Genomic DNA, 16,565 nt, shown 5'->3' with positions numbered 1-16,565 from the left:
AGTTTGCCTTCATTTGGTATCTCACACATTATCAAAGTCAAAGACAATTGCTGCAGGCGTAAATATTGCACAGAGCCCTTCAGTGATTAGCCTTCACCAAGTGATATTTATAGACAATGACTATTAAAATTGTAACACTTCTATAGCTTGCAGTGTCAAACAACAGTGATCATCAAGATTAATGGTCAAGATAAAGGGTTACTGCAACAACAGAGAGGCCATGTTGACTCCTATATGACCTTATAAACTTCTTTGTTCTTCGAAGAGACTTAGCTTAACCCTAAGAACAGATACTCAAGAACAACATGACTCCAATTTGTCTTTTGAGAAGAATATGTGAATACAGATGAAGTGCCAAAAGGCTGGATAAAGCTTAGAAATAAAGTACAATCACACTAATTAGGTAGATCTAACTTTCAAAAAACAAAGAAAATGAATGCTGGTGATCTTTATAAAACTTTTGTGCCGCTTATTTTAGTACTGACGCAGCATACAATTAAAGACCAACTGGCAAATTCAACAAACGGACCCTGTTTTTAGAGATAAGTGTCAATATTTTCAGTGTTATTACTCAATTAAGTGGGCGTTATTAGTGGTTATCAGTGTCATGGATATGGGTTAGAAGGGTTCTGCTACACAGACTAATATTTTCAGAATGTCATCATCAGCACTATAAATGCCCGCTGGCATTGGTAGCAGAGTTGTCAGGTTTCACTTTCACTTTAACCACCCTCCATACGTGGACTTTCTCCATCTTTATCCGAACGCTCCACCAGTTAACTTCCTCTATCCCTGCATTACAATAAATACAGCTTTTTCATACACCGCTAACAGCATTTAGAACATACTAGTTGGTGTAGCGAGACTCTTCTAACCCATATCTATGATGGTGATATAACCACTTATACCAGCCACTTAATCAAATCATCACATTCAAACAGGGTGTATTATCTAAGGAGAGTTCTGTCCTGGTTTAGAACCATTGGAGATGAAGTTACGCATACCAAGTAATCATCACTTATGTTTGTACTATTAAATTAACTGAATCGTTAACTGAAACACCTGTTTTGTTGTTTATTGCTTACGTGTGCTGCTGTGGATATTTTTTTTTTTTTTGACAAGACAGAATGGAAACTTAAGTACAGACTTACTGAACATAAATATACCCTTATGTCCAGAGGACAGACGTAAAAAAAGAAATTGCTTCAGGTGTAAACAAATTTTGATGGTTTGAACGATGATTTTCTGGTGGCATTATTTACAAAAGAAAAAAAAAAGTTATAGAGCCTCTGTCATTATCTATTCCTTGAGAACATTCCTCTTTACTGGGCCATGTTTGTGGCAGCGGGATGTGGTTGAGTTGCCGGCTGCTGGAGGAGGGAGGGGGAGTGTCTTGGCCGGCGATCAGACAGCTGGACAGAATCAGGTAATCACAGTCAAACCATAAAAACATGCTGGTAACCTGGTTCTGGTTCTCTCTTGCAGTAGGCTGGGTCTGGAAGAGAGTGGACGGTAGGGCCGCATGAGAGAGAGAGAGAGAGAGAGAGAGAGAGAGCGAGAGAGAGAGAGAGAGAGAGCTGGAGCTGGAACCGGCTCGTGTGTGTATATGTCTGCGTCGTCTACAAGCAACAATAAATATTGTACAGCGTTAAGCCAACTGCCTTCCCTCTGTACCCGTACGTGTGAGTGTGTGACCTCACAGTGTTCTTCTTTGGGGGAATGGGGGTGTCATTTGGTTTTACGTTCGTTAGGGGTCATTGTTTTATCTGCTTTGTCTCTCCTCGTAGCCACAATGTGATTAATTCTACAGTCCACTTTGTAGACCAGATGCAGCTCATTATGTAAGTTGGGTTTTTACACTTCTGATTGATCAGCGTGATTTGTGTTGCTCCTCCTTCAGGTTAAATTTTTTACTTGCGTCTATGAGACAAAGGCATACTCTAGTCTTCTTCTGAGATCTGATATTGATATTCTCCATGCAGAATAGTTTGACATGCTATGATTGTTGGATATAACTTGTGAAAAACACACTAACTAACCATCATCTTGCCCCCCTCCAAAAAACTTTCAAAGAAACCCTGTTTCCCTGCTGCCAAGTATAGTGTAAGAAGTCCCCATTCACCAAGTCTCCTTACTGTCCAGCAGTACAACTTAAGTTGAGAGAAATAAAAATTAATGGAGTAATATTGGAACCATGACACAGAGGGAGACCACTCGGACCTCGACCACTGGCAAAAGTGCACAGTCACTTGGCCAAATGTAATTACACATCCATCTTGTGAGAGGTCTTTAAAGTCTTAGTGTGAGAGTTGTCATTATGAAAGTATCAGTAGAGTGTATCATTGAGGAGGCTGGTTATGGTTTTCTCATTTATCATAATTTTGGAATTCTGTAATACTAGAGATATTATTACATCTGTCCCCAGGAGCTTGGGTTGTAATATATAATATTTACTGCTTGCCAATTTGAAAAATAATTCACTTAAATACAGCACACTTAAAGACTCCAACTTAATGTGTATCTCATTTGAAAGAAAAGGGAGATGTTGGACTCTCAGTAATGGGCTAATACTGTCCAGAGAGAGCAGGGGACAAGCCTAATATCCTCTTGTTAAAAAACACAAGACATAAAAGTATGACAGTGGAAACACAGACATGCGTGAACAGCAAGGATTGCAATGGACCTCATCAGAGTTACATTTACTTGCAGCAACAGGAAAGCTTGTTTGTGTATGAGCACGTTTTAGTGTGGAAAGCTGTTAAACTCTACAGCTTTGGGATCAGCCAGTCTGTTAGTTGACTAGAGAGCTTGTAAATGTTTATGTCAAGACCTTGACCATCAGGTGAAGAAATGGAAAGCCGAGGTCAAGGTCTCAGGACGCCAGGAGTCTGCTAATCTGTCAGGTGGTGGAGGTCTATAGATTTTACAGCTATGTTGTTTTTGTGCTGCTGGCGACTAAAGTTCTCAGATGCTGTGTTGGTTCCAACATCCATTATTACTACCACAAATATAATTTAATCACTGCTTAGTGGTGCTGTCCCTAGATTAAATTAGTTTGATCAATGCAGAAAAGGTCCAAGACTACTCAAGAGCTTTTTACTGTATTATGGAATACTTGCCACCTCACCAGAGGAGATGCGTGACAGGAGGGTCATCACGACATGATGACTGATATTTGGAAAATGTTTTTGTGCAATGCTGGGACAAAAGACAGTCAAAAAACTACACAATTGGCCATCGAATGCTTCCTGGAATTAAGTGACATTTTACACATTCTTATCTAACTCAAAAGCTGAGCACATGCTTGTGTTGCCAACACCAAAGCCTAGTCACCAAAAGAAAGCGTTGGCATTGTAAGTTTCTGCAAACCATGAATATGTTACATTTGTGTGTTTCATATATGTATCATATTTAGGGCTGTAGTCAACCAAAGAAATTCTTGGTCGACTAAAGTCGTACATAATCTTCAATTAATTGATTAGTCATGGGAAAAAAAATCTGTGCATTATTTTTACTTCTGTGGTGGTGTGTCTGTGTCACTCTGCAGTTACACCTCCAAAACGCTAGTCGGCAGTGGAGGACTGTGTTAAGTGCTGTAACGTTTAGTTCAAATCAAACTTTATTTATATAGTTGAGTCAAAACACACATTAAATATGGCTTAATAGAGACAGTTTCAAACAGTACACAAAGTACGCAAATTGGCTTCACTATAAATCGCAGAACTGACAGACAAACACTTGTCTTTATCTGGACACATTTCCCCCACCAATACAACATGCTAACGTTATTAGCACAAGTCTATGGCATTTTACATTGTACAAATTAGCCTAGTGTCTAACGATCTTTTCCTTTTCTCATATAAAACCAGGGACAACAGCAACATTTAACAAAGGCAACGGCACACAGTTTGGCTCCATTACAGCTCACAACATTCACCAACAAAACAACTGTCTTATACTAAACACGTTTTCCAAGCAAATACAACATGCTAACGTTATTAGCGCCAGCCTATGGCATTTTACATTGTATACATTAGCCTAGCGACGAGCGGAGATTTCCTCTGCAAGTGAAATTAATGATGAAATTAAGATCAAAGGAGAAACTAATGCAGTGGATACAGCGGTGATGTATATCATTCAGAATAATAATGACTGAAGGGAAAAGTGCATCAAAGATGCCAGAGATAAGACAAAAAATTGGAAACCCTGAAGGATAAATCACACACGCAAGACTTAAAATGCTATTTTAGTGGAGGCTTTACTGTCTTCACAATTTATTGTTTCTTATCTGTGAAATACAAGTAAAGAGGTCTGCGTCACTGCAACGCTAAGTGTGAGGGTGGGCGAGTTCTACTTTCTGCCAACAACGGGGGTGTTTTGAAAACACCCCCATTTTCACAGGTAACTTAGCCTGTCCCCCCAGCCGCAGGAAATAATGGATTAATCCTGGAAAGCTATTGATGTAGCACTTTTCTCCTTATGAAAGTAACACAGCTTTTATTCGACCAATGAGAATTTGGTCGGATGAGAGCATAGCGACCAAATAATTGACTAGTCGACCAGGAGAATACAGCCCTAATCATATTAACTTTTCTAAAATGACATAGCTCTGAGGTGACTATGTCATTGGGTGGGGTGGATGGTGGATGGTGTGACATTCAGGCAAGACCTCTACCAAGCAGCAGACCACTGCAGATCACAGTTCAAGATCAACGACAAAACTGTGTGTTTTTTTAGCGATATATATATCTTGTGGCATTTCAGCTCTGATTATGGCACCAAAAGTAAATGTTTGTAAGAACATATTGTGGCATTTCCAGCAGCAAGTGTGCCACTAAAACTGATAGGGAGACATCTCAGCATTTTCAATAATGATTGTGGCACAAAAATGGGCATTTTTTAAGCCAAAACATGATCTTTTCCTAACCATAACCAAGTGGTTTTTGTGCCAAAACATAACCATGTTGTGGAAATATAAAGAAACAAAGTTTTAGCATATCTTATACATAATAACATACAAATGTTACATATCCGTGGTTTGCAGAAATGTACATTTACTCTGGCAATTGGGTTGCCGATTGGCGACACCAAAATAAGGTACCATCCAGTTTAGGAATAGAGGGTATCAGAGGACATAAGGTAACAATGTGTGGAAGAATTAACAGCAAACCAGCAGGAGAAACTTGCAGGAAACTTTGAATTGATGGATTTTCACCCTGCCACCAGGCAGGTACCATGAAGTATTCGAGGGGTTCACTTACCCTGAAAACATCAGAGAAAGAATACGTCTCTGCTTTGATTTACAGTGTGTCTAAATCATGAACAATTAAGTATTTCTCTTTGGTGACCACAATTCCAAATTGCCACACAGTGTTTGCTGGGATCCATGATTGCAGTTGCAAAGTATGTTGGTTTTATCTAGTATGTCATAAACATGGAAAGGTTTATGTTGTTGTTTCTATAGTCATCACCCTGTATATTAGTCAACTAAAAATTCTGCAAGCATCACACAACCAGTGTATAAGAGTTGACAGGGACAAAGCAACAGTGACAATGGCTTTCAGTGATGCATGGCTACATACTTGGTAGCATATGCAGATGCACCTACCAACAGTAAAGCTGACGACTACAATAATGTAGCTGTACATTTGCTACTACAAAACATGCTGCAGATACAGAAGTACTCTGTCTTTCTTCCCTCTTATTCTCTGTGTCTTTGTTATCCCTCATAAACTAAATCTAAGGAGGCAGACTGGAGAAACATGATGTTCTATGTTGCAGCTGATGAAACTCTAATGTAAGTAGGAAACGGTACCTTCTCTGCCACAGAAAGACTCAAACAGAGATGACATAAAATCCTTCATCTTCAATCAGCTGCCAGTAGCCTTTCAATAACTTATTAGGTCCTCAAGAGGTAGGAGGGTCGGGAACTGATAGAAGCATAACAACAAAGTCCAACGTGGCCTTAACATAAGAACAGCTGAGTGTTGCTTCATACAGAGCTGCATATAAATGTATAGATGCGGCAGCTATGTATATGCCAAGTGAAATTAATGATGAAATTAAGATCAAAGGAGAAACTAATGCAGTGGATACAGCGGTGATGTATATCATTCAGAATAATAATGACTGAAGGGAAAAGTGCATCAAAGATGCCAGAGATAAGACAAAAAATTGGAAACCATTGTACTGTAAGCACTGCAATGAATTCATGTTTACTTGCTAAATCAAACAGGATGCAGGAGAGATAGAAGGTATGGCGGGTATCTCCAGTTGCAGCTTTTATGGCTGTGCTGACCAGCAATCTCTGACCCAGTTCACCATTCCCACATGTTTAGGGCAATTAAGCATTTAAATAGAACTAAATTGGAGTACTTAAGCATTTAATTGCTGTAAACGTGTGCTTCTACAGTATTGTCAGACCCACGATGGCCAGTCTTTAAAAAGGGATCAAAATTGGTGCAAGAGTAGTGCGGTCTGGTTTTGTTTAATTCTTTTAATGTATACCACCTCTTCAAGCCCATAGGGTCCTCTGCTACCTGCTTGAGTTAGTTAAACTACTAAGCTGCTTCAGCCCCGTTTCCACCTAGCAGTACGGTACGGTACAGCTCAGTTCGCTATGCTTTTTTTCCCATTTCCATTGTGAAAAGTTGGTGGATGGTACCAATGGAACTGTATTGTCCCCATTTTTGGTACCCCCTCTGTTGGGGTACCTAGCACACTGATCTGGTACTAGAAGATGGAGCTCTGAACACTGTTGATTGGTCAATAGAGGACGGTCATTCTGCTCAGGGCTGAGTTGTGGCTGGTTTTGAAGCTCATGTAGCTACTGTCCATACAGTGAAGAGTTTATTAGTAGACTGTAACTATCAAACGAAAGGATGTTCTGCTGCCTCTCGCAGCAGCTGGAGTCGGAGAAAAAAATAACCTAATTCACCGGGTCAACTGCCGGCAGCTTTTAAGGTGGAACGTTAACTTGTAATGTTACTCAATGCATGAGGTGAACACGTGAATCAATCAATACACCTTAAATATTCCATGTGACAACTTTGACCATCACTTTACTTTTTATATGACATACACTTTTGGTAATGAGTGGATCTTTAAGCATTTATATATATATTCATTTCAGATGGATTATGTGAGCTGCATATATTCTAATCCTCACTTGGAGAGAAAGAAAGCTTTGCGTCAGCTATGCGTGTCTGGCTATGGAATGCTAAATCCCGAGCTTGCCTGAGAAGGACTAAATGCACAAATCCGCTATTTTTATATTTCCCATGGAGAGAGACTCTCACTGCAGACTGTTTTATTTTGTTCTGAAAATGTCAGCGTGCAACTTCGTTCTGTGGACGATAAACAAGGTTGAGACTTCAATCTGTGTCACCTGTAATGAGAAGATACTGAGTGCTGGCCGGAGCAGTGGCCGACAACCCAGCCCACATTTAAGGGTTCTGTTTGAAGTGGAAACACTCGGGTCTAGGTGCCATGTCGGATGGTTACTTTTGGTTGCAGAGGTAACATAACTAAAGTGTTTGGTGGAAACGGGGCTTTAGCTCACACATTCAAATACAAATGTTTAAACTTTTGTCAATATGGAAATAGTGAACATTATTATCTCAGTTTTATTCAATTCAAATCAATTGCTCAGTTCATTTTACTGAAACCATGAGCAACAGCATACAGTACATTGAGATATACCCGCATGGTGAACAAGAGAGACAAAAAAAAGGTTATGATTCCCTACCTCTGAAGCAGTCATGAAGTCTAAATATGAGTCCATTCCTCAATTATTTATTCATTTAGTCCTTAAGGGTTCAACAATCAAAAGAACCAGTTTTCATTAAAAATTAATCTAAGTTGTGAATATTGTTTTAAGAGGTTAAAGTGGTGTTGTGTAAGTATGCCGGGTGCCATAATCCTTGGGTGCCAAACCCCCCCCCCCCAAAAAAAAAACATTTCTCTCTGTGCATGAGGTTGGCCTAGATGTGCTGTCTCTCAGAGCTGGATCACATGAATGATTTGTAATTGATATGTTATTTAAAAGCCAAATGTAGTAGTATTTCCCATCTGTGCTGAGCAAGAGTTCTGTGCAAAGGGAACTAAAAGCCCATCCCAAATATATAATTTTAGTTTCATGTGTGTGTTTTTTTTATGTCTTTAAAAAAAAAAAATATTTCCCCCATTCTACCCTCACTCGAGAAGGGTCGAATGGGGGAATTATTAGTTAGCTTTCGATTTACTGGTCTATTTATGTCCCAACCCTCACTTATGGTCATGAGCTCTAGGCTGTGAAAGAATCAGATCATGGATATAAGCAACCAAAATGAGTTTCGCTTAGAAGGGTGGCTAGGCTCAGCCTTAGAGATAGGGTAAGGAGCTCGGACGTCCGGAGGGAGCTCGGAGTAGAGCCGCTGCTTCTTTCCTTTCTCTGAAAGGGGTCAGTTGAGGTGGTTGAGGCGTCTGATCAGGATGCCTCCTGGGCGCCTCCCGGTGAAGGTGTTTCGGGCACATCCTACTGGTAGGAGGCCCCAATATCACAAATCACAATTTGCCTCACAGGGCTTTACAGCATACGACATCCCTCTGTCCTTTGGACCCTCACAGCGGATAAGGAAAAACTCCCCAAAAAACAACACTAATGCTGACTCAAGTGACATCACTTTAACAGATGTCATGCAGCTTCCTCTGGAGCCACAAAAGGCTTGATACAACTTTTTTTTTTTAATAGTATGAAGTAGTACATCCCAAGACCTGCAAACACACCGTTGTGTGTAAAATTGATGGAGTTCCCCTTTAAGAGACACCTTAGATCCATTACAGTTTACTTAGTGCCCCTGCGGATTCACTGATGTCACTATCAACTACATTCCTCACACCTGGATAATACGAAGGGGGATTATAGTTCAACACCATAACATCCTTCACTCTAATTATCACTAATCAAGGTAAGTTAGTCAGGACTTTCTGATAGGTAGATCCCAGATGCTGCAGTCACACCTAACCAAACCTCAGTTCCTGGTCTCCAACAATGGGAGTCTCTGATACAGGGGTCAGGACGGTAACCTTCGTCTGGACATCAGCAAGGCAAAAGAGTTGATTGTGGACTTTGTGAGGAAGCAGGATAGGTGTTACCTTCCTTTCAGGATCAACAAGGCCCCGGTAGAGATGGTGAACCACTACTCTGTATCCTGACTTTGGCCCCTGGCACTGACCCCTTGGTAAAGAAGGGAAATCAATGCTTTTATCTCACTTTTAGATGGCTGAGGAACTTCAAGCTGCACTCACAAATTCCAAAGAACTTTTTTGCACCATGCAAAGTATCCCAACGGGGAGCATCAACATTTGGAAATGCAGCCTGACGACCAGACAGAGTCCCAGCAGGAGCTTCTTCCCTCAGGCCATCAGAATTCTTAATGAGGATAATGTCTGTCTCCTGCATGGTGGCCCTTTAGGTCAGAGCAGGGGAAATACTGTACACCTGGTGTACTCATAGCATTTCTTGAATAATGAATTGACCATTAGTGCTGACCTAATGTCACAAGCACTGTGTATCTGTATATACTGAAACTGGCCATAAATATTTGAATACACATTTTGTCACACTGTTTTGGATCTGTCTATCATTCAGCTTTTTTAGATATTGTATTTGCTCCTTTGTCATTTCACATATATAAGGTAAGTATATATGTTTGCTACTTTCTCCACAATCAGTGGTGAAAAAACTTTAACATTTTACTGTGCAGTGCACTGTCAGGCTTGTGTCGTGATGTTTTTCACCAACTGCAATTGCACAAGAGACGATTATGGTGTCAGAAACTAGCAGCATTTTTTCTCTCCATAAAAAGTTGCCAAACTAGTTTCTGTGGCAATGTGGTGCCCATTTGAATGTGTCAGTTGGATGAGGTGCAAACATTGTTTGATTGGATTAGGCTGGGAACCGATAATTAGACCAACCAGTCTTTGAAAATATTATACATCACACACTCAGCAAGCCAAATTGTTGCAGCAGTGGACTCAAAAATTGTGTGCTGTGTCACCAGCTTGAGATGAAACTAATGATTCCTGCGGGCATATTTAACTTCTGCAGCATCAGAGGGGAAAAAAGGATATTGGCAAAAGTAAAAGCAGTAACACTTTACTCTGAGTTACTAAGAGCATAGAGAGCCAGTTCCAGGCACATTTGCATCTTGTTTTTACTGTATAGGAAGCCATTACTGAAGAGGGCCAATGAGACTGTAAAACCAATGTGGCCTCATCAGGATGTTACAGCCTAGGAATTAAACAGACCTTAAAAAGGACACACACACACACACACAAACAAACATTACTTTCAAGTTAAATTCTGCATACAACACCCATTCAATGAGTATGTTTTGACATCAGGGAATGTCTGGGGCATTTGTGGTAGTCATACTGCTATAACTGAATGACTGACTGATATATTTCCCAGAAAAGCCATTGGCAGCCACTATAACTGCAAATAAACAGACAAATACTGAACACTCTCATTTGCTAAAGACAATAGGGGTGTGTTTCAGGATAGAACCCACAAGTCCTCCAAATTAAACACCAATGTACATTTTAGTCCATGGCCCCTATGTCAACACACAGGAGCACTCTCTGAGCTGACAATATAATTTCTCTCTGCCTTTCAAAACCATTGACAAATAGCTGTTGAAAAAGAAATCAGTTTTTAAGTATCCATGTCATAGTTAAGGTTTAATTACATCTAGGCACAAAATTAGTTGGTCAGGTTTAGGGAAAGATTAGGGTTTGGGTTAAAATGACTACTTTGTTAAGGTTAGGGGACGTTCGTCGTTATGGTTACAATATTAAACACACAGTTAAGGTTAGTGAATGATCATGCTCATGGTTTTAAAGAGAAACAACGTTGACTGTTGTTTGGAAAGAGGACATAAATTGCAGTATCCAGTGTTAATGTTCAATGATTTGTAGTCCTGTCCATCTACTGTGACCTCCCCCTATGTATCTCACTTCCTCCTTTTTCTCCCGTCATAATCACAACTGCCACTAGTGGGTGCTGTCACTTTAATGTAAACATATGTTATTTTGGAGCACTTCCTGAAATGACGGATGCTGTTCAGGAGTCCACAGACTCCTGCTTTTAACCTTGAGTTTGGCATTTGGCTGTTGCCACCTTAGATTTTTGGAGCCATGGGTGCCTGTACTGAGACGAGAGGATGGAATAACACCAACGCCAGCTGCTAGCTTGGTCAGTATTATGCATTTACAGCTACGGTTAATTGTGATATTACTAATATTACAGTAACACTTAATTTTGCTAGCAAAAAAACAAACTACAACTACTAAAACAGAACATACTGACAGGAAAAACTGAACATCCAACTCCTTAGAGGGTCTTTTAGTACAATTAAAGCTACTCCTACCTTTCTTTCATTTCACACACCACAAAAAATTTGAACATCCTCAACTCCCGCCTCCCTCCAAAGTTCTATCCCTCTCCTCCTGCAACTCCACCTCCCTCCAAAGGCCTACTCTCCCCTCCTCCATTATGTCCTCATTACGTCTATGATAGACGTAGGTGTTGGCAAGGTAACGTACACAGAAGAGGAGAGCGAGTGTAACGTTACAACCAGTAAAAAAACAACAGAGTTTTAAAACTCAACCGGAGTCAGTGATGACTGATGAGTTTTAGAATAAGGTTACAGTGCTAACGTTAGATAGTAGCGTTAACGTTACTAATAAGTGGAAACACACAAGGAAGATAACGTTAATATTTCAGAGGCTACGCTACACTTGGCTAACGTTAGCCATTAGCAACTGGATGCTGTGTTGTCATATATAACGTTATAGCTTATGTTACATTAGAGGCAAACTAAAAATACCTGTCCAGCAAAAACTCTGCGACCATCTCGTCCCTTTTTAGCTCAAGATGAAGCTGCATCAGTCTTCGCCATCGCTCGAAAGCAGTGCCGATGTTGACCCGAGTTTTGGCTCTTGCAGCATCGAGTTCTCTCTTAGTGTTAGCTTTTTCTGCTATATTCTATCTTTTGCCAAATGATTTCCCTGTTGGAGCGGCTGGAGGTGGAAGCCATGGTCCGTATTTGTGTTGGAGAAAAGTTTATATCCATAAGCGTCCCTGTTACTATTCGGTCTAATTAGTCTGAGTTTTCTTAGAACCATATGAGAATGGTACAATTATGAGTTTTTATCTCTGGTGGAATTCACTTACATTTTAGTGTGCCATCAGCTTATTAATAGCATTTTAACCTAAACAAAGAAAAGCATAAAATTTCCAGAAAGGTAAGTGTTGCTTTAAATGCTGTACGAGACTTTTTTAGGCAGCTAAAATGTTACAATTAACTTTCCTGAAATGGAAACACACTGACATAGCGACAGCTACGGCTGTGCCTATACTCTGTAAATCTGGGGCTATGTCATGGCTTTGATCGACTTTTTAACAGATGATAGCCACTTGGTTAATGTTGTGATTGTTGTGTTTGCCATTAGGTTTAGGCAACAAAGCATGAGGAGTTTTTGGCACTTGCACATTGGCTTCCTTTTTCAGCCCTGCAGGGTGCCACCTGGAGTGTTCAAAGTTGGATTCACCAACTGTCTTAATTTCACAGACTTGTCTTACATGTTTTGTTTCAGCCTGGTGAATACCAGTTGCTCATCAGGAGGTGCCTGTTTGTGAGATTTGATCAGTAGCATAATTAATGTCCCTCAAATTGTCGTGTGAGGCTACCTGTTCTGCACCATTTGGGGGCATGTTTCATTCACAAAAATGTCACACTGCAAGCTACTTAAGTCAAGTAACTCAAGTCCTACTTATAGAAATCTTCAGACAGAAACAAAAGAAATTTAGCAAACATTATTAATTTAGATGAAATATTAACAGGAGGGAGTAGAGTCAGCATATGAGCCGAGACAAGAGGCTTCTAAGGCCTGCTCATACGTAACCTTCAAACAATTACTGATGAAGACCAAGACCTGGAACTAGAACATATAGATTAGATACTGGACAGAGGTAGGAGGGATGGGCTGGTGGTGGTGCCTCCAAGCCCAGGAGAAGAAGCTATTTGGTGTCACTGTGGTTGTGAAGAGAAATTAGAAAAAATGAAAAACATGTTTGATGATCATAACCAAACTGTGTTGGAGATGATGAAACCCTCACGTAAGCAGGATGCAGTCCCTTCCCTGTCACAGTCAAACTGGAGACAGTCAAAACCAAGGTGACAGTGACAGATTTAATCTGCAGCCAGCTGCCAACTGGCTTTTATCTCGACTCTCTGAGGTCCTGTGACGAAACTGGCCTCAATGTTCTCCCCGATTTCAGTCGTCTCTCCACCCTGTTTGTACTCCTCTGCACCCCCGTTCTTTGCTTTTCTTGTTATTCCCTTACTGTCTCTTCCTTCTACCTGTTTACTTCCTTCTAGTTTCTCACTTCCTCCTCTCCCTTCTCACTGCAGTCCTACATCTGGTGGGTTTTTTTATTATTGTAGTTTTGTGTTTGTCTTTCTCTGTCATGGCTTCTCTTGTCTTTTCTTTCTTCCTCTTTTTACCTTTTGTTTTTAGGTCTCCTAAAAGAGACAATTGGATGTCCGACACCATTCAAAATGACATGTTAAAACATTTTGGCACATACCGTCCAGAGAGAAATTGTGCCTGAGGTGAGGGATCACACATTCTTTGGACTAAAGGCTAAGAGAATCACAGATATAAGGTTGTCAGAGCAGTTTTCCTGTAGCTCCAGTGCCCCTCTTTCCTCATTTTCAGCATTATCCGCTCTCTTTCTCCTTCTTGTTTCTTCCCTCCCTCCAGTTAGTCTCCAGCAGACTCAATCAAACAGCTTCCCAGCTCTTTAACCAATCTACGCTGTCACTTCTGTGCACTCGCCCCTCCTTGGGCGCCGTTAGTTTTGTGTGCGAGTTTGTACGAGCGAGTTGGGACACGATGATGATTTAATGACACAACAAGGTTGGCCGGTGTGCACATCCACTTCATTTTGTTTGTGAGTGTGTGTTTGTGTGCATAAATGAGTCTGCATGTGGTTGCCAGTGTGAGTGAGTGAGATGCTTCCTGACATTTCAGCAAAGGTTAATAGAGAATAGAGAACTGCTTCACACCTTCTTTCTGCACATCACAAAGAGAGATAGATAGAGCAGGAGATGTGAAGACAAAGAGAGATTAAAAAGGAAGAAAATCAAATGTGAGTGTAAATATACAGCCCATTAAATTTCTCCTGGTGGCATCCCACCATCTGTGCGTGTGTGTGTGTGTGTGTGTGCGTCTGTTTGTTTATCACCACACACACACACACACACACCACTTTAGCTGCAGGGAAGGCAAACAGGCTACCTCAGACACAACTTAATATTTGCAGACACTAATGATGATTTAAGTTTTAATTGTCATATTAAAAAAAAATACATTTGCATGTGCTCAGTGGTGAAAGTTTGGCATAAAACAGTGAGGAAAAAAAAACTATTGCAATTGAATCATTAGGTTTTATTTATTGTTGCATTAACTCAATATTGTTGTTCCAACAGCTTCCATTAGGATCTAACGCTTATAAAATGGCACCGATTTGCCTGAAGAGAGTATAATAGCAATAAAATTATAGCTTAATTAAAGTCCCTGAATAAAAGCTGCTGAATAAAAGAGGGCCCACTTACTTCTCTAGGAGGAAATCCTCCATACACAGAGGTGACAGGCACAGGAAAACATCCACAGCAGCCTCCACCTGTAGCTCTCAACATCACAGCAAAGTCAAACATCAGCAATAGGGTAGAAAACAAAGTGTGTGTGTGTGTGTGTGTGTGTGTGTGGAGGGGGGGCGGGGCACATTTCGTTGCCTAAACCTTACGGCGACCATTTCACAACAATCACAAAATGGTGTGTTACAATCAAGCAGCCACCTCTGAGGCTGAGAAATAAAGGCAATTCAGAAGTGCCAAATCTGCAGTTCCTTGAATGGCCACTTGAGGCTGGGACCAAGAGCGATCGGTCAATCCCAGATTAATCAAACCCCATAGACCCCCATGTTGAATGCCTAAATTTACAGCAGAAATAAACATATTTACAGCCTGGTACAAAAAACACTTTTGGTCTCTATAGCTAATTTCAGCATTTATGAGACCTGTATAGGGGGTCAATATTTTTTATAACTCACCGATTAACATTTTATCCAGGCCCAAAGTTATGCATATTTAAGGGTGGGCTTGCTTGAGAGACAGGTTGTCTGCAAGGCCTCACTACAGTCTATTAGTCACACAGCACCACCCTCCTGTTCAAATATGGTCACTTCTGACTCCAAAAAAACAAGATGGCGATGACCAAAATGCCAAACTGGAGCACTAATTAATTTAATTAATTTATATACTTACGCCTTGGTCAGGCACCCCGAGCTGTTGGGGGGTTTGGTGCCTTGCTCAAGGGCACCTCGGCAGTGCCCAGGAGGTGAACTGGCACCTCTCCAGCCACCAGTCCACGCTCCATATTTGGTCCGGACAGGGACTTCAACAGGCGACCCTCCCTATGGATTGAGCTACAATGACAAACCAATAGATATGATTAAGGGTAACCTGCGGTTGCTATGGGAAGCCAAGGTGCGAAACTCAGTGTAGGTATTTGACAACCTGGGAATGAGAACTGGTTGAAACACATAGATGCCCGCGTTCACAAATACAACAGAGAAGTTTTTATTAAAGTGCTCAAGATCAACAGCAGATGTACTGTGTGTTTTCGCAAGTAGGTCAACATAGCCAACCAACAGATTGGTTTGTCATCTCTGGTGAATTGATGGTCAGATGGCAGAAACTCCCACTTAACTTTCATTCCCATCATATCAATATTTTAAGCTAATCATCTCTGTAGATGAGAATCAGGACCTTCAAAAGCAAGCCAGCAACAGGTGTTATTTTGAGGTGGCCATAAAAAGGTATTTCTGCTTCTCAGCAAAAAATACGGATTTTGTGACAAATGTTGAAACTTGCACCCAAATAATGGTTTCAAATCTGGATTCAGATTTAATGGCATGCTCTTAACCCCCAACCCTATAGTCAGTGGAAAAATATACCAAGGCACACTTGATCATTTCAAAGTTACAAATTCTTACATTTTATAGTGTCAGTAAATGCTATACTGTTACTATACTCTCACAAATACAATATTTACAAGGCCCTGCAAAGACTGGTTTGTTGAGCTGAACATACAGTAAGCGGTGCTCTACCCTGCCTTAAGGATGTTTACACCAGGTGCTGCAAAATAAGGCCAGGAGAATTGTGAAGATCCTGATAACTAACTTTTCTCCCGGGTGAGGCCAGGAAGACGGTAACTGATACACCAGCCCAGCACTGAGAGGCTCAGGCCACTAAGCTCCTAAATGAAGACCCTGCCTAAGACCCCCTCAACTCCCTGCATCCCATGGACATATATTTATCATTATTACACTGTTTTAAATGCACAAATTGAAGGAACTGAAGTCCCTATGGAATGAGCTACTGCTGCCACATTTAGGGCTTTGACTCAGGACTTGTTGGTCTTGATGTGAGACTTGACTCAGAACTTGATGGTCT

The sequence above is a fragment of the Epinephelus moara genome, chromosome 4 (genome assembly GCF_006386435.1).
Source record: "Epinephelus moara isolate mb chromosome 4, YSFRI_EMoa_1.0, whole genome shotgun sequence".
NCBI classification, from domain to species: domain Eukaryota; kingdom Metazoa; phylum Chordata; class Actinopteri; order Perciformes; family Serranidae; genus Epinephelus; species Epinephelus moara.
Note: the sequence above shows the minus strand (reverse complement) of the source record.